This window comes from Ovis canadensis, chromosome 3 (assembly GCF_042477335.2).
Source record: "Ovis canadensis isolate MfBH-ARS-UI-01 breed Bighorn chromosome 3, ARS-UI_OviCan_v2, whole genome shotgun sequence".
Classification (NCBI taxonomy): domain Eukaryota; kingdom Metazoa; phylum Chordata; class Mammalia; order Artiodactyla; family Bovidae; genus Ovis; species Ovis canadensis.
In genome coordinates this window covers 63,994,094-64,016,337 of record NC_091247.1, presented here as the reverse complement: position 1 = coordinate 64,016,337, position 22,244 = coordinate 63,994,094, and the positions used below count along the sequence as shown (strand labels likewise).

General features: G+C 42.9%; 1 long non-coding RNA gene across 1 annotated transcript in view; it reads right to left on the bottom strand.

The window, feature by feature from the left end:
* The window catches only part of LOC138436920 (uncharacterized), a 426,009-nt gene that overhangs the window by 102,204 nt on the left and 301,561 nt on the right, over positions 1-22,244 (bottom strand). The window lies entirely within an intron of this gene.

Sequence of the window (22,244 nt, the reverse complement as noted above, 5' to 3'; positions counted from 1 at the left end):
AGATAATGTTTCTAAACTTCCAAAGGGTTGGAATCATAAGATAAATTATTTTTCTCTGGTTGATTAAAGAGTTGAAAATAAACTGCTAATGTATGTGAGACACTGGACTGGATATTTTATCTATTGCCCCTCTTTTAATCTGAGCATCTGGAGGAAGAGAGGTAAGAAATCAACACCTATAAGGGCTATAGATGCCATCTACTAGGGTCGGTCCATTATACATATAACCTTACTAGGGATGTGTAACAACATCCAGTGCTTACAGATGCTTAAAACGCCAAGTATGAAGCAGTCACAATTCAAATACAGGACTGAACTGACAGCCTTCAAAGCTCACAACTTTTTCTGGACTGCCTGCATGGAGTCAAAGTAGCTATAGAAATAATATCTACATATTATCTTATGTATAATGTGGAGTAGAAACTTACTGTCTCTGGCTAGGCCTTAACAATTACACAGCAAAATTCTCCAGTTTAAGCCTCAAAGTTCTCCAAGGACCTTACAGCTCTAAAACACAATGATTCTCTGGTCATCTCAACAACCACAAAAAGTAAATGTATTAATATCCGAGAAGCAGGGTTCATCTCTATGTCCAGCTGGATGTCATTGCTATCTGAATCCTGTCCATCCCCTAGTTCTTCTATCTACCACCCCTCCAAAATACTAGATAAGCTCCAAAGATTCAGATACCACAGAATAATTCAAATTAACAGAATATATATTGCATGACAATATACTTCACTATTAAAAAAAAAAAAAAAAAAACTGGGACAATCAGCCCATGAGAGCTTTCCACTCTAGTGACTTCTTCTTGCTCTTACAGCTAATCAACCGGGGCTCGAGGGGCAGCTATTTGTTGATCTTTGAGTGTAAGGTGGTGTCCTCTCTGGCCCTTTCAATTCAGACATCAACCAAAAGACCTGAGAAGTTATTGTATTTCTGGGATTTTCCTTTGTTTTTTTTTTGTTTTTTTTTTTTTTAAAAAAGTGCAAGAAGATATTCAGTGGAATAAAAGAGAAGCATCGACGTTTCCATTGGTAATCTGGTCCGTGTGTTCCCTGCTACTGAGCATTTTCAGAAGGCCTGACTGTCTGGGTTAATTGTTTAATGCTTTTAGTTAGAATTAAACTTTGCACCTGCTCTGACAGTGATAAATTAAATGTGCTCCTTTTCCAATACTGTTGCCCTCTTTAAGTAGAGACCAAGAAGTGTATCTCCCTTCTTCCCCGGCATTTGAGGAATCTCTGCTACACTGGAGTGTAAACCAGCATAATTTGTCACCAGAGCTAGCGCCAATTAAATTGATTGCGTTGGACTGAACTCTGGGACCCCTAATGCAAGCACTAAGGGAAAAATGGGCTCTTTTCTGCCCATTCCCCCATGTGGTACTTAGGCATAGCTCAACAGTGGAAGGCTTTCAAGGTTCAAAAGGGTTTTATTTTCAAAAGAAATGGGCATTGATCAGCTGCATTTAAAGGCAAAGATAATTCCAGAGCTTGAAGGCTGGATTTGTGTTTAAGGTCTAAATCTCTTTCTTTAACCTTGGGGGGCCAGTATAACATAAAAGCAACAAAGAGATTAAGATTACAAAGGGTTTGCAAGTGTAAATGATGCGGGGGTATTCTCCAAACATAACACAGTCCCCATTCACAAGCCCAGGCACAGGCCGGCATTTGATCTGTTGGTTTTACACCTGTAAAAACAACTCATGTTTATTTGTCACTCAGCAAACCATTTTGGGCAAGAGGGGATAAGAAAAAAAAAAGAAAGAAAGAAAGTGGAGGAGGAGTGAACTTGTTCATACCACAGAGTTCAAAGTGGCCTTCCCAAACTGACTGAAAAGTAAACACACAGAAGGTCAGCATGGCAGAGACAATCAGAAAATCCTCTCTCTCTGTCGGTGTAGCACACTCCACACAGGAATGCAAGGAGCAGGACTCGCTGTTCCAACCCTCAGTCATTCCCCTCATTATCCCAGTCTCTGATGCTTGGGTTTGTTATGTCATGTTCCACCAAAGAAGGCAGTAAATAAACTCAAAGCAAATATCAGCCCCTTCTTGCTCCTTATTTATGAGCTACCAATTATGTGTCCCTCCGTCTTGCCTTTTAGCTCAACTTCCCACCATCAGTTCTAGAGAACAGTACCATTCGAGAAAGATTAGATATAAATCAAGGCTACAAAGTTAAGAGACTCAGACTCCAAATTAGCTGATTCCATCACTGCACAAGGTGAAACCAGTGGTAAGTGCACCCCTTCCCTCAAGTTCAGGTCCCTTCCCTTTTCTCATCCATTTGCTTTCTCCTTCAGCAACATATACCTTCTCCCTTCAATTCTATCCCCTGGTTCTTCCTGGGACAAGCTGAAGCCTTCTCAGGGAAATCAAGCCTTATTGCTAAAAGACCTGGTAACAATGGAATGTTTCGACTTTAGACTAAGGGGGGGAATTGATGTTTATTGATGCTTTCAAAGTCAGATCAAATGTCTGGGCACCCTGAGAAGGTAAATAATTTGGTATGAACTTAGGTGACTAAGTATTCAGCGCTCCTTTAAAGTAAGCAAGCAAACAAGAAAACATCATTACTTAGGAGAAGACTATGCACCAGAAGAAAAGTGGAAAGGAATAATTCAGGTGGCAGCTCTCTGTCTCCCTAAACCCCTGAACAATTCAGCTCAGGCCCCAAACTTGCATACTCTATCCAAAAAACTAAAGCCACATCTCTCTGACCAGGAGAAATATTGAACGTAATTACTGCTACCCAATTTTCCTTTCCAAAATACTGCTTCTAACAGGGCACTCTGTGGAAAGAAAATAAATGCAAACAAAAGATCAATGTATTGTAGATAGCAAGGGCTTTGGGGTTTTTTTTTCATTCTTTTTTTTTTGACTGGGGGTTGGGGGACTGCGCTGGGTCTTTGTTGCTACTCAGACTTTTTTCTAGTTGTAGCGTGGGCTTCTCATTGCAGAAGTTTCTCTTGTGCAGTACAGGCTCTTAAAGGCATGCAGGCTTCAGTAATTGCAGTACTGGGGCTCAGTAGTTGCAGCTTTCAGGTTCCACAACACAGACAGACTCAATAGTTGTGGCTCATGGGCTTAGTTGCTCCGCAGCACGTGGTATTTTCCCAGACCAGGGACCAAAGCCATGTCTCCTGCATTGGCAGGCAGATTCTTTACCACTGAGTTACCAGGAAAACATGGGTATTTGGTTTTATGAAAATTTTGTTTGATATGTACTTGTGTGCATATGTATAAACTGACATCTAAGTGTGTGGTATTGTGCAATGATGTAAACTATATTGATAACTCTAGATTAAAACCCTTTCATGGATCATAACCTTGTCGGAGCAAAAGGGCTTGCATAACTCAGTGAAGAAATGAGTCATCCCATGCCATCTAAGGGGCATCTAAGACAGACAGGTCATAGCAAAAATTTCTGACAAAGCATGGTCCGCTGGAGAAGGAAATGGCAAACAACTCCAGTATTCTTGCCACAAGAACCCAGAGCACAGTATTAAAGGGCAAAAAGATATGACATCAGAATATCAGTGCCCCCTACCCCAGTCAGAAGGTGTCCAATACACTAATGAGGAAGAGTGGAAGGCGATTACTAAGAACTCCAGAAAGAATGAAGCATCTGGGCCAAAGAGGAAATAATGTTTAATTATTGATATGATATGTTTAGTGGTGAAAATAAAGTCCAATGCTGTAAAGAGTGATATTGCATATGAAACTGGAATCTTAAGTCCATGAATCAAGGTAAATCAGATGTAGTCAAGCAGGAGATGGTAAGAGTGAACATTGAAATCTTAGCAATCAGTGAACTAAAATGGACAGGAATGGACGAATTTAACTCAGATGACCATTATATCTACTACTGTGGGCAAAAACCCTTAGACAAAATGGAGTAGTCCTTGTGGTCAACAAAAGAGTCCAAAATGCAGTACTTGGGTGCAATCTTAAAAACAACTGCTTAATCTCAATTCCTTTCCAACAGAAATCACTCAGCATTCAGTTCAGTTCAGTCGTTCAGTCGTGTCCAACTCTTTGCGACCCCATGAATCACAGCATGCCAGGCCTCCCTGTCCATCACCAACTCCCGGAGTTCACTCAGACTCACATCCATTGAGTCAGTGATGCCATCCAGCCATCTCATCCTCGGTCGTCCCCTCTTCCTCCTGCCCCCAGTCCCTCCCAGCATCAGAGTCTTTTCCAATGAGTCAACTCTTCGCATGAGGTGGCCAAAGTACTGGAGCTTCAGCTCTAGCATCATTCCTTCCAAAGAAATCCCAGGGTTGATCTCCTTCAGAATGGACTGGTTGGATCTCCTTACAGTGCAAGGGACTCTCAAGAGTCTTCTCCAACACCACAGTTCAAAAGCATCAATTCTTTGGCGCTCAGCCTTCTTCACAGTCCAACTCTTATATCCATATGTGACCACAGGAAAAACCATAGCCTTGACTAGATGGACCTTAGTCGGCAAAGTAATGTCTCTGCTTGTATATGCTATCCAGGTTGATCATAACTTTTCTTCCAAGGAGTAAGCGTCTTTTAATTTCATGGCTGCAATCACCATCTGCAGTGATTTTGGAGCCCCAAAAAATAAAGTCTGACACTGTTTCCACTGTTTCCCCATCTACTTCCCATGAAGTGATCAGACCGGATGCCATGATCTTCGTTTTCTGAATGGTGAGCTTTAAGCCAACTTTTTCACTCTCCACTTTCACTTTCTTTTTTTTTTTTTTTTAGTTTTTTATTTTTTAAATTTTAAAATCTTTAATTCTTACATGCGTTCCCAAACATGAACCCCCCTCCCACCTCCCTCTCCACAACATCTCTCTGGGTCATCCCCATGCACCAGCCCCAAGCTTGCTGCACCCTGCGTCAGACATAGACTGGCGATTCAATTCTTACATGATAGTATACATGTTAGAATGCCATTCTCCCAAATCATCCCACCCTCTCCCTCTCCCTCTGAGTCCAAAAGTCCGTTATACACATCTGTGTCTTTTTTCCTGTCTTGCATACAGGGTCGTCATTGCCATCTTCCTAAATTCCATCAGTTCCTCTTCACTTTCTGCCATTAGGGTGGTGTCATCTGCATATCTGAGGTGATTGATATTTCTCCCGGTAATCTTGATCCCAGCTTGTGTTTCTTCCAGCCCAGCATTTCTCATAATGTACTCTGCATATAAGCTAAATAACCAGGCTGACAATATACAGTCTTGACACACTCCTTTTCCTATTTGGAACTAGTCTGTTGTTCCATGTTCAGTTCTAACTGTTGCTCCCTGACCTGCATACAGATTTCTCAAGAGGCAGGTCAGGTGGTCTGGTATTCCCATCTCTTTCAGAATTTCCCACAGTTTATTGTGATCCACACAGTCAAAGGCTTTGGCATAGTCAATAAAGCAGAAATAGATGTTTTTCTGGAACTCTCTTGCTTTTTCCATGATCCAACAGATGTTGGCAATTTGATCTCTGGTTCCTCTGCCTTTTCTAAAACCAGCTTGAACATCAGGGAGTTCATGGTTCACGTATTGCTGAAGCCTGGATTGGAGAATTTTGAGCATTACTTTACTAGCATGTGAGATGAGTGCAATTGTGCGGTAGTTTGAGCATTCTTCAGCATTGCTTTTCTTCGGGATTGGAATGAAAACTGACCTTTTCCAGTCCTGTGGCCACTGCTGAGTTTTCCAAATGTGCTGGCATATTGAGTGCAGCATTTTCACAGCATCATCTTTCAGGATTTGAAATAGCTCAACTGGAATTCCATCACCTCCACTAGTTTTGTTCATAGTGATGCTTTCTAAGGCCCACTTGACTTAACATTCCAGGATTACTGGCTTTAGATGAGTGATCACACCATCATGATTATCTTGGTCATGAAGATCTTTTTTGTACAGTTCTTCTGTGTATTCTTGCCACCTCTTCTTAATATCTTCTGCTTCTGTTAGGTTCAGACCATTTCTGTCCTTTATTGAGCCCATCTTTGCATGAAATGTTCCCTTGATATCTCTAATTTTCTTGAAGAGATCTCTAGTCTTTCCCATTCTGTTGTTTTCCTCTATTTCTTTGCATTGATCGCTGAAGAAGGCTTTCTTATCTCTTTTTGCTATTCTTTGGAACTCTGCATTCAGATGCTTATATCTTTCCTTCTCTCCTTTGTTTTTTGCCTCTCTTCTTTTCACAGCTATTTGTAAGCCCTCCCCAGACAGCCATTTTGCTTTTTTGCATTTCTTTTCCATGGGGATAGTCTTGATCCCTGTCTCCTGTACAATGTCACGAACCTCAGTCCATAGTTCATCAGGCACTCTATCTATCAGATCTAGTCCCTTCAATCTATTTGTCTGCTTCCACTATATTATCATAAGGGATTTGATTTAGGTCATACATGAATGGTCTAATGGTTTTCTCTACTTTCTTCAATTTAAGACTGAATTTGGTAACAAGGAGTTCATGATCTGAGCCACAGTCAGCTCCCGGTCTTTTTTTTTTTTTTTGCTGACTGTACAGAGCTTCTCCATCTTTGGCTGCAAAGAATATAATCAGTCTGGTTTTGGTGTTGACCATCTGGTGATGTCCATGTGTAGAGTCTTCTCTTGCGTTGTTGGAAGAGGGTGTTTGCTATGACCTGTGCATTTTCTTGGCAAAACTCTATTAGCCTTTGCCCTGCTTCATTGTGCATTCCAAGGCCAAATTTGCCTGTTACTCCAGGTGTTTCTTGACTTCCTACTTTTGCATTCCAGTCCCCTATAATGAAAAGGACATCTTTTTTTGGGTGTTAGTTCTAAAAGGTCTAGTAGGTCTTCGTAGAACCATTCAACTTCAGCTTCTTCAGCATTACTGGTTGGGGCATAGATTTGGATTACTGTGATATTGAATGGTTTGCCTTGGAGATGAGCAGAGATCATTCTGTCATTTTTGAGAGTGCATCCAAGTACTGTTTGGACTCTTTTGTTGACCATGATGGCTACTCCGTTTCTTCTGAGGGATTCCTGCCCAGAGTAGTAGATATAATGGTCATCTGAGTTAAATTCACCCATTCCAGTCCATTTTAGTTCGCTGATTCCTAGAATGTCAACCTTCACTCTTGCCATCTCTTGTTTGACCACTTCCAATTTGCCTTGATTCATGGACCTGACATTCCAGGTTCCTATGCAATATTGCTCTTTACAGCATTGAACCTTGCTTCTATCACCAGTCACATCCACAGCTGGGTATTGTTTTTGCTTTGGCTCCATCCCTTCATTCTTTCTGGAGTTATTTCTCCACTGATCTCCAGTAGCATGTTGGACACCTACTGACCTGGGGAGTTCCTCTTTCAGTATCCTATCATTTTGCCTTTTCATACTGTTCATGAAGTTCTCAAGGCAAGAATACTGAAGTGGCTTGCCATTCCCTTCTCCAGTGGACCACATTCTGTCAGACCTCTCCACCATGACCGGCCCATCTTGGGTTGCCCTGCAGGCATGGCTTAGTTTCATTGAGTCAGACTCAGCATTACAGTAATCCAAGTCTAGGTCCCAACCAGTGAGGCCAGAGAAGCTGAAGTTGACCAGTTCTATGAAGACCTTCTTGAACTAACACCAAAAGAAGACATCCTTTTCATCATAGGGAATTGGAATGCAAAAGGAGGAAGCCAAGAGATACCTGGAGTAACAGCCAAATTTGGCCTGGAAATACAAAATGAAGCAGGGCAAAGGTTAACTGAGATTGCCAAGAGAACACAATGGTCATAGCAAACACCCTCTTCCAACAACACAAAAGACAACTCTTCACATAGACTTCACGAGATGGTCAAAAGTGAAATCAGATTGATTACATTCTTTGCACCCAAAGAGAGGCTCTATAGCGTCAGCAAAAACAAGACCTGGAGATGACTGTGGTTCAGACCCTGAGCTCCTGATTGCAAAATTTGGACTTAAATTGAAGAAAGTAAGGGAAACCACTAGGCCATTCAGCTATGACCTAAATCAAATCCCTTATAATTATACAGTGGAGATGATGAATAGATTCAAGGGATTAAATTTGGTAGGCGGAGTGTCTGAAGAACTGTGGACAGAGAGGTTCATAACATTGTCCAGGAGGCAGTGACCAAAATCATCTCAAAGAAAAAGAAATACAAGAAGGCAAAACGGTTGTCTGAGGAATCTTTACAAATAGCTGAGGAAAGAAGAGAAGCAAAAAGTAAAGGAGAAAGCAAAAGACATACCCAACTGAATGTAGAGTTCCAGAGAATAGCAAGGAAAGATAAGGCCTTCTCCAATGAACAGTGCAAAGAAGTAGAAGTAAACAATAGAATGGGAAAGACTAGAGGTCTTTTCAAGAAAACTGGAGATATCAAGGGAACATTTCATGCAATGTTTTTCATTTTCATTCAATATTTCATGTAAGGATGGGCATGATAAAGGACAGAAACAGTAAGGACCTAATAGAAGCAACAGAGATTATGAAGAGGTAGCAAGAATACGCAGAAGAACTATACAAAAATGGTCTTAATGACCCAGATAACCACGATGGTGTGGTCCCTCACCTAGAGCCAGATATAAGTGTGAAGTCAAGTGGGCCTGAGGAAGCATTAAGTGTAAGTAAGAGTTAGTCTCTCAGTTGTGCCTGACTCTGCAACCCCACGGACTGCAGCCCACCAGGCTCCTCTGTCCATGAGATTTTCCAGGCAAGGATACTGGAGTGGGTTGCCATTTCCTTCTCCAGGGGATCTTCCCAACCTAGGGATCGAACCCAGGTCTCCTGCACTGCAGGCAGATTCTTTACCAACTGAGCTACAGGGAAGACTAGGAAGCATTACTACAAATAAAACTAGTGGAGGTGACAGAATTCTAGTTGAGCTATTTCAAATCCTAAAAGACAATGCCGTTAAAAAGCTGCAGTCAATATGTCAGGAAATTTGGAAAGCTCAGCAGTGGCCACCAGACTGGAAAACGTCAGTTTTCATTTCAATCCCAAAGAAGGGCAATGTCAAAGAATGTTCAAACTACCATACAACTGTGCTCACGTTACATGCTAGTAAGGCTGTGCTCAAGAATAAACAATCCTTAAAGCTGGGCTTCAGCAGTATTTGAATCAAGAAATTTCAGATGTTCAAGCTGGATTTAGAAAAGGCAGAGGAACTAGAGATCAAATTGTCAACATTCATTGGATCATAAAGAAAGCAAGAGAATTCCAGAAAAACATCTACTTCTGCTTCACTGACTATGTTAAAGTCTTTGACTGTGGAACACAAAAAATTGTGGAAAATTTTTAAAGAGATGGTAATACCATCTCACCTATCTCCTGAGAAACCTGTATGTGGGACAAGAAGCAACAGTTACAACTGGAAATGGAACAATGGACCGGTTCAAAAGTGGGAAAGGAGTACAACAAGGCTGTATATTGTCACCTTGCTTGTTTAACTTCTATGTATAGTACACCATTGGAGAAGGCAATGGCACCCCACTCCAGTACTCTTGCCTGGAAAATACCATGGATGGAGGAGCCTAGTAGGCTGCAGTCCATGAGGTCACTAAGAGTCGGACACAACTAAGCGACTTTACTTTGACTTTTCACTTTCATGCATTGGAGAAGGAAATGGCAACCCGCTCCAGTATTCTTGCCTAGAGAATCCCAGGGATGAGGGAGCCTGGTGGGCTGCTGTCTATGGGGTCACACAGAGTCGGACACGACTGAAGCGATTTAGCAGCAGCAGCAGAGTACACCATGCAAAATGCTGAGCGGCATGAATCACAAGCTGGAATCAAGATTGCCAGGAGAAATATCAACAACCTCAGATATGTAGATGATATCATTCTAAAGGCAGAAAGTTAAGAGGAACTAGAGTCTTGATGAGGGTAAAAGAGGAGAGTGAAAAAGCTGGCTTAAAACTCAACACTCATAAAACCAAGATCATGACATCCAGTCCCATCATTTTAAGGCAAATATAAGGGGAAAAGTAGAAGCAGTGACAGATTTTATTTTCTTGAACCCCAAAATCACTGCAGATGGTGACTAAAGCCATGAAATTAAAAGATACTTGCTCCTTGGAAGAAAAGTTATGACAAACCTAGAGAGCATATTGAATAGCAGAGACATCACTTTGCCGACAAAGGACCATATAGTCAAAGCTTTTGTTTTTCCAGTAGTCATACAGATATGAGAGTTAGACCATAAAGGCTGAACACCAAAGAACTGATGCTTTTGAACTGTGGTGTTGGAGAAGACTCTTGAGAGTCCCTTGGACTGCAAAGAAATCAAACCCATCAATCCTAAAGAAAATCAACGCTGAATATTCAGTAGAAGGACTGATGCTGAAGCTAGAGCTCCAATACTTTGGCCACTTGATAAAAAGAGCCAACTTATTGGAAAAAATCCCAATGCTGGGGAAGTTTGAAGGCAAGAGGAGAAGCGGCTGATGGAGGATGAGACGGTCGGACAGCATCATGGACTCAATGGACATGAATCTGAGCAAACTCTGGGAGACAGTAAAGGACAGGGAAGCCTGGTGTGCTGCAGTCCATGGGGTTACAAAGAGTCAGACACAACTTAGCAACTAAACAACAACTGGATTAAAAGACAGTTTTAAAAGCACTAGAATGCATTGGAAAAAACCTCAATGCACACAGCTGGAGTTTAGCAAAAATCAGAGTGGGTGAGAAAGATGTAAAATGTTCTACAGGGACTCACACAATGAATTGCCTTAACAAATGGAATAAACTGCCTCTAAAAACATACAAGCAGATCACGTATCCTCCCTACTGATAAGGGAAATATTAAGAAGTGATATTTATATATGCTTTTACTATTTCCAAAAGGTTTCACTCCTTTATGCTACCAGTATCCCAGAAGGAGAGCCAAACAGTCTTTTTTCAGGATTCTCATTTTTAAAAATAGGGGGCTAGAGTAGTTAGGTGCCTTGTCTTTGGCCTAGAAAAGGTCAGTGTCAGAAAATAAACTCAAATCTTTGACACAAATTCCAAGTTCTTTCCTCTTCTTGCTTAGAAAATGATAGACTGGTTCATCTGAATCCTTCCCATCATTAAGGGGCAAAGGGAAATTGTTCCCCTCCAGAATGGCCTGATAGTCCCTGTGACCTGTCCACAACTTCCAGCACCATCCAGCATGGTTCTTATTTGCTCCAGGTGGGTAATGTTTTCTTAGTGGCTCCATTACAAGTCTTTCAAAGTTGGGGGCCAGGGCACTCCTCTTACTGAAAGTGAAAAGTGAAAATGTTAGTCACTCAGTCATGTCTAACTCTTGGCAACCCTGTGAACTATATATAGCCCACCAGACTCCTCTGTCAATGCAATTCTCCAGGCAAAAATGTTAGAGTGGATAGTCATTCCCTTCTCCAGGGGTTCTTCCTGACCAAGGGATCAAACCCAGGTCTCTTGCATTTCAGGCAGATTCTTTACCATCTGAGACACCAGGCAGCCCAAAAAGAAGGAGATAGAAGCCCTTGGCTGATTGTGCTGGCACATTCCAGTCTCACTTACAACCCAGGAACAGAACTTTCCCTAAGGCTGTGGTATGTATACTCAGCTGCTCAGTCATATCCGACTCTTTGCAAACCTTTGGACTGTATCGCTACAGGCTCCTTGTTCATGGTATTTTTCAGGCAAGAATACCGGAACGGGTTGTCATTTCCTCCTCCAGGGGATCTTCCCAACTCAGGGATTGAACCAGTGTCTCCTGTGCCTCCTGCATTGTAGGCAGGTTCTTTACCCGCTGAGCCATTGGGAAAAGGCTCATCTTTGCGGACTTATTATTTATTGTTTAATCAATGGACTGCCTCAGCCTCCCATACTAAGGTAGGTATTAAGGGGAAGAAAATAAACTTAGTGTGGGACCAGGAATGGTCAAAGCAATTGGCAAGGTTGGAGTATACCAGTACGATGGGGCCCATCCTTTTATTTCAAACCACCAGGCATTTAATGGGCACCTACACAAGGCCAGCATAGTGAAGAATGCTGTGGAGTTTATAGCTCAGAGGTGCAGACAGACAGGCAAGCAATGAACTGAAATGCTCAGCAGAAAGGAATGAGGGCTAACTCAAGGTCTGAAACATAGGCTGGAGACAGGAAGGAATGGAAAATGGAGGATGAGAGAGAGCTTCAGTGTAGAAACCGCATCTGAGCTAAGCCTTGAAAGTTGGCAAGATGTCACCAGCACAGGCTTTCAAGACTTGTCATTTGCTCCATCAGCAAGACTCATTTCAGATTTCCTGGAGCAGCAGGATCAAGAGCAACAGTGATTAAAGCAGGAGGTCGCACACAGTCCAGAAGGACGTGCCCGGCTCACCTTCGAGACTTCTGCTAATGTCTCTGCTGCAGAGGAGGTCAATCAGCTAAAGATCAGAGAGCCGTCCCAGAGGCTGGCTGCCCAGGTCATCCTGGTGGTCAGCCCCACATTACGACAGAGGAAGCCTCCCTGCTGGCTCCCAAGAGCCTGTAAAACCAATTGTAATCACATTGCTCTTTTCCACAGTGTAGACTGTATCCACCAGCAGCCCTAAACTGTGACTGTCTGGAATGGGAATGAGCAGATTAGCCTTTCAAACCTTCCCAGATCAGGTCCAAGTCTCAGGGACCAGTGCTCAGAGTCAAGCTGAGCCACCCTACAGAGAAGAAAGGCCTGTGTTTTCATATCAGTGGGTTTGGGGGAAGGAGGTCCCTCCTCCTCCTGCCCTCAATTTGGCAGTTTTTCTAGCTGCAAGACAAAAGTATTTGCACATTTCTCAAGTGGCTCAGGAAGCCCCTGCAAAGCAGGGAGAAGAATCCATCGACTGAGTTGTGGTCCACATGAACCCACCATCCAGGAGCCTCAGGCTGTCTCGTTTGTTCCCTGTTCCCAGGCAGAGGGGCATCCCAATCCTCTTTCTCTGTGGGAGGCCAACGTGGGCACCAATAGCAAGCATCTTCTCTGGGAAGGACCGCAGGGTTAGAGCGCGGTGACAGAAACCTCAGCTTCCCCCAAACTCCCCTGATCAGTTTTTGAAGGCCAAGTTGGTTCAGCTAAGGAGTATTCCATGCAAATTTGCCAAACACCAGCTGAGGGGATTTCCACGCCTCACTTCCAACACAGCAGGAGAATCCTGAGCGGCAGGGTCCAGTCCTATCTTTATTTCACATTCTGGAAGCGTGAGCTGAGTTTCCGAGGGTCCCTTCGGTCATTACTACCCATTCACTTTGACCTCTTTGTGGCCAAGGATTTAAGACTTCCAAAGTACTTCTGAGTGTGTATGGCTCCTTCCCACATATATTGCCCTCTCCTTCCCCAGAGAAGGTAGAAGGATTACACTCAAAAGAGACACCAGAAAACTGAAAACAGGGCGATCAAATGATCTGGCCCAGAACCGATAAAGGAAAGAAAACTCAAATTCCAAATTCAGCTTTCCTATCCTTTCATCAGAACTGCTGTCAGGAGCCACATTGAGATCTGAATTTGTATTGTAGGAGAGCATGCATTCCCAACTGACTTTTTTGGAGGACTGTGTATAAATCTTTCTAGTGCCAACTTCTTCTTAAAAAAATAACACCTTTTGTTTCTCCCTGATATAAAAGTAATAAATCTTCATTGAAAAAAATGGAAATACAGAAAAGAATAAAGATCACTCCATAATCCAATATCCAGATATTATAACAGCTGTTAACATTTTGATATCCCTTTTTTGTGCATACTGGATTTTTTTTTTCTGAACTAAGGTTATACTCCTGTATACTTAAGAATTCTGCTGCTTTACACATAACATTCTACTGTACTTCTCTGGGTTGATAGCTATTATTCTACAGCATCATTTTAAATAGCTGCAAGATTATTACATTAGGGGCATGCACCATCATTTACCAATATCGTTTTTGGACAGTTGAGTTGCTTCTAAGTATTCTCAAATATAAAAGAGGCTGAGTGGAAATCTCAGCTGTATTAAGAAAGAATGGGCAATATGGTTAAACTCTGAAGAAGACTTCATGACTATTTTTAATTCATTCTTGCTTTTATGTACATGGTGTCCAGATGAGGTTTGGTATATACAGTCTTGGTCCTTTTATGAATAGGATTCACAGCCAGCGTGCCACAAAGATACAGGTGGCATCAGACAGGGGAAAGAGCACTAGACCAAGGGCTGAGAGGCCAGGTTCTACTGCCAGCCCATAACTCACTGGGTGACCTTGAGTGAGTTACCTACCTCTCTGAACAGCACTTTCCTCATACACTGAATAAAGAAATTGAACCAGATGACTTTAATATGCCTTCCAGTCCTAACACCATGGTCCTACAATACTTTTAGGGAGATAACACTCACAGTGAACCATATATTATTGTTGTTGTTTAGTTGCTAAGTCATGTCCAACTCTCTGTGACCTCATGGACTATAGACCACCAGGCTCTTCGATCCAGGGGATTCCCCAGGCAAGAACACTGGAGTGGGTTGCCATTTCCTTCTCTAGGGGATCTTCCCGACCCAGGGATCGAACCCACATCTCCTGCATTGGCAGGCAGATTCTTTACCACTGAGCCACCTGGGAAGTCCGTGAACTGTATAGGACCGTCTATTATCAAAGGTAGACTGTGTTAGAAACACAGTTCTCAAATGTGTTGGGAAGCAACAATTTGTCTCTAACAGATGACCTAAGTCACAGGAAAACTGTTCCCATAACAACTTATGGCTTGAAAATAATTTATTTTCTTCTAATAATTGAGAAGAGATTCAAGATTTCCCCCAAGACAAGGTCACTGTCACTTCCATCCCAGCTTGCTCTTTAGAATGAGAGAGAAGTTAGGGGATTTGGAGTTCATGCACCTAAAAAAGTGTAGAACTTTTCACCTATGTTTTTGAGGAGACCCCTTAGGACTCAGTCCTGTGATTTCCAAAGTGCCCTAAAATGACATTACTGCTCCTCCTCAGCCCCTTCTCGCTCCTTCCCCAAGGAAAAGCAGACTAATTGCATGCATCTGAGAGATGAGGATCCTGAAATTAAAACGCTCCTTCTTGAGGCAGTGGGGGAGCCTCTCATCATTCAGGGCCCTGGTCCTGGGCCTGCCCACACCAGTCTTTTACTGCCTGACACGGGCATGCCTGTGACTCATGCCCCACACACCAGCAAGTGCACGGCTGTGAGATCCACTGGGCAACATGACCACTGCTCCTCTGCCTACACAGGGGCTTCTCAGCAGAACCGGGATGCAGACTGGACCCAGAGAAAGTGGGATGTGAACAAAAGAGGAGACGAGAAAGGAAATCCTCTACAGGGCGGGCCAAGGCCTGGAGGCTCCGGGCAGCTTCTTCACAGGCCCTCACCTAGGTCTCAGGAGCTGTACTTTATCCACATTCAGGCCCTGGGGCAGCCAGAGCTGAAGTAGCAACTTTGCTTACATTCAAACTTGTCTCTGCTCCTGGCACCCACATGCCCTGAAGTGAACAGGAGAGGGAGTCATCATCATAAAGCTCTCCAGGAGGCTGGCACATTGCATGAGGGGCTGGCTCCATCCCATCTTTGAAATATGCAGGGTATGGTGGGGTGGACACAGCTCATCTTAATCCCTGCATCAGTAAACTGTTCCTGAGGGGTTCAACCTCTAGTGAGTCAGTCCCTCCCAGCCAGCAAGGATAAACTATATTTTATCCCTAGCTGAGAATTCAGTACAAAGAAAACCAAAGAGAACTGGCAGTAACAACCAAGAGAAAGAAAAAAGCCTCTGGTGTGGGATGACAGACTGATTCAAACACTCCCAAATTACCACTAGGGCCATGTTCCCAAAGGGAGCTCTGCTGGGGAGGGAGAAAAATTCAGTGGTCCCAAAGCAGCCACAAACATACATATATAGATATATATAGATACATATATAGAGATATAAATATGTATATAGAGAGATATCTGGAGTGTATGTATATGTACACACACAGACACTCGTGCATGTGTGTGTGTGTTTAGGGAGGAGGGAGCAACAGCAAGATTTTCCTATGCCCCATTCAAAGTCTGGATTTGGTTGAGAGGCCCACAAAACCTGTGACTCTACACTCCTCCTCCCCTTCTCCGGGCAGTCTCCACGCCATCAAAGACAATTTTCCCAAATCTTGGCCATCAGAAGCTGGGCAGTCTCAGGACATTTCCTGATCATTTTGGAAGGACCTGGACATCTGAGAAAGAATAACTCACAATTGGTCGGCAAAAATGAGGAGGACCTGGAGGCCAAGAAAGGATGGTCCTAATTTTCCATGTCACTGACCAGCTCCTGGGGGAGGCAGTGATCATGAACAGGAGCCCAGAAGCCTAAGCTCTGGGCGAAGCTCCACCAGAAACTCGCTGTGGGAGCATGGGCCACCCCAGGGCTCAACCAGCTCAGCCCTTGTACTGTCCATTCCAGGATGGGAATGCCTGCACACCCCACCTATCCAGGTGGATAATGCTACCTGGGCACCTCCAATTCAGCTGGTACCAAGGGCCCCTCCATGTAATGCTCCTGGGAGTACAGACACGGGTACAGCGGGGTCGCTGCATGACAGTGCAGTACAGACTACATACAGGTGTTCAAGCCAACAGCTCACAACGTGAGGCAATGCACTGCGAATGAGATTTTTAAAAAGAGGAAAAACACACGTACACAGGGGTATTAAGAAGGGCAATCAAGACTCTATTAGAGCAAGACTTGACCAGCCGTGGAGCCAACACTGCGGGGCACTTCAGCCAGAGAGGAAAGTGCCTGCAGAAACAGTGTCTCCTAACAGCCTCATCCAGTCCTACAGCGCTTCACGGTATCAAAGGGTTTACATATGTACTTCTCATTTTGGCCTCCAAAAATCTGTGCAAGAAGTAACTCTCCGGGTCATAGGTAGCAAAACTGAATTCGTCAGAGCCTCTACATTCATCGAGCACCAACTATAGTCAGGCAGAACAGTATTTTGATCATCCTCTGGTCACACTGCCTGGTTCCTCACTTATCGTGTGACTGAGGCAATTTACCTCTCAGAGTCTTGTTTTTTTCACTTGCAAAATGAGTACAGTAATTGTACTGACTCAGGATTACTCAGGCTTCCCTGGTGGCTCAGACAGTAAAGAATCCACCGGCAATGCAGGTGACCTGGGCTTGATCCCTGGGTTGGGAAGATCCCCTGGAGGAGGGCATGGCAACCCACTCCAGTAGTCTTGCCTAGTGAATCCCTATGGACAGAGGAGCCTGGTGAGCTACAGTCCACGGGGTCGCAAAGAGTCGGACAAGACTGAGTGACTAAACACAGGAGTACTCTGAGAATTAAATGATAATACAGGGAGATTCAGGTGGCACTAGTGGTTAAAGAACATGCCTGCCAATGCAGGTAGGCAGAAGAGACTCGAGTTCAATCTTTAGGTTGAGAAAATCCCCTGAAGGAGGGCACGGCAACCCACTCCAATATTCCTGCCTGGAGAATCCAACTGAGAGTGGAGCCTGGTTTCCAGCACATAGTGAACAACTGTTCGATAAACCTTGGAAATAATTAGGGCACTTAATTGAAGTATACAACTGGCAAGTTATGTGATCCTGGGCAGTCTTGTGTGATCCTATGACCTGGGTTTTTCTGAACTCCAGTTTCTCTGTTTGTAGAACAACTTGGTTGGATTAGGTCAGCTCTAAATTCCCATAACAGTCTATGATTCTAAAGCACATCAAAGCATGTGATACAGCATCTCAAAAGTCACCCTTCAACAAAATCGTTCTGAACACTCTCGACCTGCCAAGCTCTGCCCTAGAAACAGAAAAACTCCCTCGAGGACCATAAGAGTTTGAAGAAGCAGGCAGACATGCAGAAAGATGCTATAAGACAGTAGGATCAGAGCTATCTACAGAGGTCACAGATGGAGTCGGGCAGCGAGCCAGGGCTCGCCCTGAGCTTCAGGGTGTCTTCAAGCAGAGTCCCTGGGCCTGTGGGATCAGCAGCACCTGGGAGCTTGTTAGACACAAATTCTTAGGCCCACCTCAGCCCTACTGAATCAGAAACTCTGAGAGCGGGGCCCAGAAATCTAAGTGTAAACAAATCCTCTAGGAGATCTGAACAGGTGCTAAAATTTGAGAACCGTTGCTCTACGGTGACAGGAAGTCTTTAAAGGAGTTAGCCCTTGTTATCACTCAGCTTTCCTTTCTCAAATCATGGAAACCTAAGCTAGGGGAGGCACTCAGCTGGCTCCACTGTGCCTTGTTTCCTTGCCCTGCAGTCTCAAGAATGAAGAGTTACAATCAATGGCGGGGGCGGGGGGGGGGGGGTCACGCGGGGGGAGGGCTGTGGCCAGACCGGATCCTGGGAGTGGGTGACCTTTTGCCAAATGGTTCTCACGGCCAAAGCCCTGTCCCAAGAATATTACCCGGCAGCCCCACAGGAAAGACCTACAAACCAGATGAGTTTCTGCAGGGACTGGATGAAGCGTGAGGCCACCTGAGAGACAGGCCTGGGGAGGAGGGGCGTGTGTGTGAGGAACTAACAGGAGGTGCTGTCTTCAGTCTCAGTTGTTTGGTGTCTTCGGGTCTTGGCCTCAGCGGAACACAGGGTCTGGCAGCCTAGGCCTGCACCTCTTCCCTCGCTTCTCAAAACAGCCCTTGAGGACAGTTGCCATCATCACTCTCCTCCATTCTATCGCTCGTCATCCCCTTTGTGTGTCACTAGAAGGAGCAAAGCAGAGGCGTATTTTGTTTTTTTTTGTTTTTTAAGATCAAGAGGGTTTCCCCCTCCCCAGCTTAAAGAGAATCTTTTTCTGCCTCAGGATAGATTGCCAACAGGCTACAAGCTCTATCAGGAATATTGAGCAATTACAAGAATCCCAGACCCAGGCTTCCTGTGCAGAGCAGGACTGATGTGCTTCAAAGAAGAATCATCTCCCCCATCCAGCTCCCAATCTCTTCCACTAATTCACTGCCCTTCTGTCCCACAGTCCACAGTGAAAGCTTGTGAGCTAGCCCAAGGTAGGCACCCAAGCCGCTGGTTCTATACAGCGGGCTCAGGTTCTTTCACATCAAGGCCAGGGTCACACTCTTGGCTTCCAGACACTTCTAAATATGGCATCATGGAAGTCCCATGGACCCATTCACACTCATCTACCCCTACCCTTAGTTCCCTCCCATCCATGACTCAGGAGAAGAGAGATCAAGTAGGATGGATAACAAAAGAATGACTGCTGAGATGGCAAGATGGTGGTGAACATAATAGAAAGAGAAAACATCAAAGTACTAAGAACTGGAGGCTGGTCCAGGTAAGAAGTCCAACCCAGCTTCATGTCCTCCAGGTAAATGGCAGGGCCATCCCATTTTGGTGTGGAAAAGCTGATGAGCATATCTTCGGATGTAGAGACAGACTGATTATTAGCACAGAGGAGCAGCCAGTGCAAGGTTCTCCGCCACCAACTGAAAGTTCCTCCTTCCCCCCTTTAGCTCTCCTCCATGTTCTGGACAGCTGTCTTATGAGGGGATCTCAGCCTCGGGAGAGCAAAACTAGACACAGACTTCAGACTTGTGACTAAATGATCAGCTTAGGCCATTAATAACCCATGATTCCAGCCCCATAGGCTTTTAAAGCCACTTCCTATCACTTCTCATTTGATCTCATCTTAATTCCTTTCAAATGTTTAAAAGCACTTGAGCTAAAATTAAGATGACCATTCAGTCCTGATCCACAGCAAGGACAAAATTTTCCCCACAGACAGTAAAGGAATTATTGTTTACTAACATTGTGCTCTAAACATACGAACTATTTATTCCTAAGAACTATTCAACTTGGAAGGGAATGTGGCTGAACTTGGAAGGGAAGGTTTGAGAAATCATCCCAATCTCATGGCACAACATTGTCACCTTGGTGCTGTGCTTTTCCAAAAGAAAATGTGTCCCACGGTTTCTTTCTCTTTCTCTTTTTCTTCTTCTTTTCCTCCCCTCTTCCTTCCCTTTTATGATTTCTTCTTTTTTTATAGTCTTCCTTCCTTCTTTTCCTTTTCATACTAAAGAAATACAAAACTTTTTGCTAGAAGAGTGATTACGCAGACTCAAGTGGCTGAACTTTTATGCATTCCTTTCTCTTAAAAAAAGGCATTCCTAGGGGAGAAGAGCTAATAAAGTCCTGTATCTTTGATGATAGTGGTACAGCAGTACAAACAAATTATAGTGTTCAGAAAGTTTGAGAGACTGAAAAGAAATGTACAATGTGAAACACCAAATTTGCCTGTCAAGGTTTTTTTTTTATTATTATTACTGCTGTTTCATTTTATTTTATTCTTAAAGCTGAGGTTTGCAGCTATTTGCTTCACTATAGGAGATTCCAGATCCGAGAATACTGATTTACAACTTCAATCATCACCTGACAAATACAGCCCTTGCTAAGTGAGAGCTGATCCATAACAGGTATTTCAAATTTTCATAAGCCACAACATATCAACCCTAAAGTGAAGAGTTTCATTCACAGGAAACAATTTTCCAAAATCAGCAAATATTTTTTAAAGAAAAAAAAAATGTAAAGAATAAAAGAGGAAACCTTCCCATAAAGAAAACTTCTTCCCTGAATATGACTCTCTATGTTGAAATATAGTGAGTTCTGTGATTGTTATTATTTTTATTACACCTGTCTCCCAGATCCCAGATTAACTCTTATCTTCCCCTGCCCAGGTAGGTCTCTAGGAACTGACATAGATGGGCTGGTAACCTCAGTGGAACACCCAGAGTTAACCTGTAAGTCCACAACTTCTGCCAAGGGCTGCTGGCTGCTTACTGTCACAAAACATTGTATCTGAGACACTCTGACATCCTACCTCAAGTTTTCATGGAACATGAGACAATTTAAGCATTGAATTATTGCCTCAGATCCGTTACGTACATTCCCCCCTCCAAAAAACTAGCTGCTGCTGCCACAACTGTTAATCCCTAGTCTATTATGGAAGTACAAAGATTAGAAATGCCACTCTTGCAGTAAAAGTTCGTTTCTCTTTGGAATTCTTTCTGCTGCTTTTTTAAAAAACAGAAAAGTATATTTTTACTTCTTTCAAGAAATTCAATTACACTTGAAAAATTTATGCAGTTGACAATGAAATCAAAATATCTAGGTAATTTCTAGTTTACTCAGAACAGAAACTAAACATCTAAACAATAAAAAAAAATGTATTTCAAAGATAATTCCCCAGTTATACATTTTTAATATATTTAACATATTTTCTTGTCAGAAAGATCTCTTTGCACTTAAAAAAAAAGCATTCTGTAAAAGTGAAATCTGATAGCATTCCTAGAATAGCTCACTAATTTATTTTACAATAACTTATAAATGTCAGACTTGAAAATTTAGGTTAGGGTGTGGCTTCTGAGATTTATTTAAGGAAAAATACTTCTTCAAGGGGAGGGAGGTGGGAGGGGGGTTCATGTTTGGGAACGCATGTAAGAATTAAAGATTTTAAAATTTAAAAAATAAAAAATATTTTAAAAAATAAATAAATAAATTACAGACAGAGAAAATAAGAAAAAAATGTATCAAAAAAAAATTAAGTATGGGGTGCTTCTGTATCCTCAAATTAGTTTGGTGTGTAGGGGAGTAGGGGAGGAAATTTTAAAGAGCAGCACCTAATGGTAAAATCAGGTATTGCAGGCTAGCTCTCAGAGGCATTGGAAATTAAGTCTGATAAAGAGGAACATTAAGGTCTCAGTTCTGAAGGCTTTAAATACATAAAAAAGGACAATTCTTCAAATAAACTGTTTTCCTTGGTAACTAGAGATAAAGAAGACGATAGTGTCCTGTAGTTCTAAAGTAACTGTAAAAGCACATTGAACATAACTCTAGGAGCTCACAGACGTGGCCATAAGGTTAACATTATCTTCATAAAACAGGCTCAACTCATTATTTGATGACTTTTTTATGGATATCCACGTAACTTTCTATGGAATCAGTTGGAAAAAATGAGATTGGATATAAAGCGAATTTTGCTAAACAGCAACAATTTTGTAAAGGAAAAGATACTGATATCATCAATTACTCATGAAGTAAAGAGGCAGGACAAGAATAGTGTAAAATTATACATAGGCTATTATGCAAAAGCACAGTTTCACCACACACAGAAACTGCCAACCCCACAAAATTCAGTAATAAAAATAGTTAAGCCATTTAGACTCATTAAAAAATTGACTCCTTTTTTAAAGAGATATTTTTATTATTATTATTATTATTATTATTATTATTATTTATTTTGACTGCAGTGGGTCTTCGTTGCAGCACGCAGGCAGCATGTAGGATCTTAGTTCCCTGACCAGGGATCAAACCTG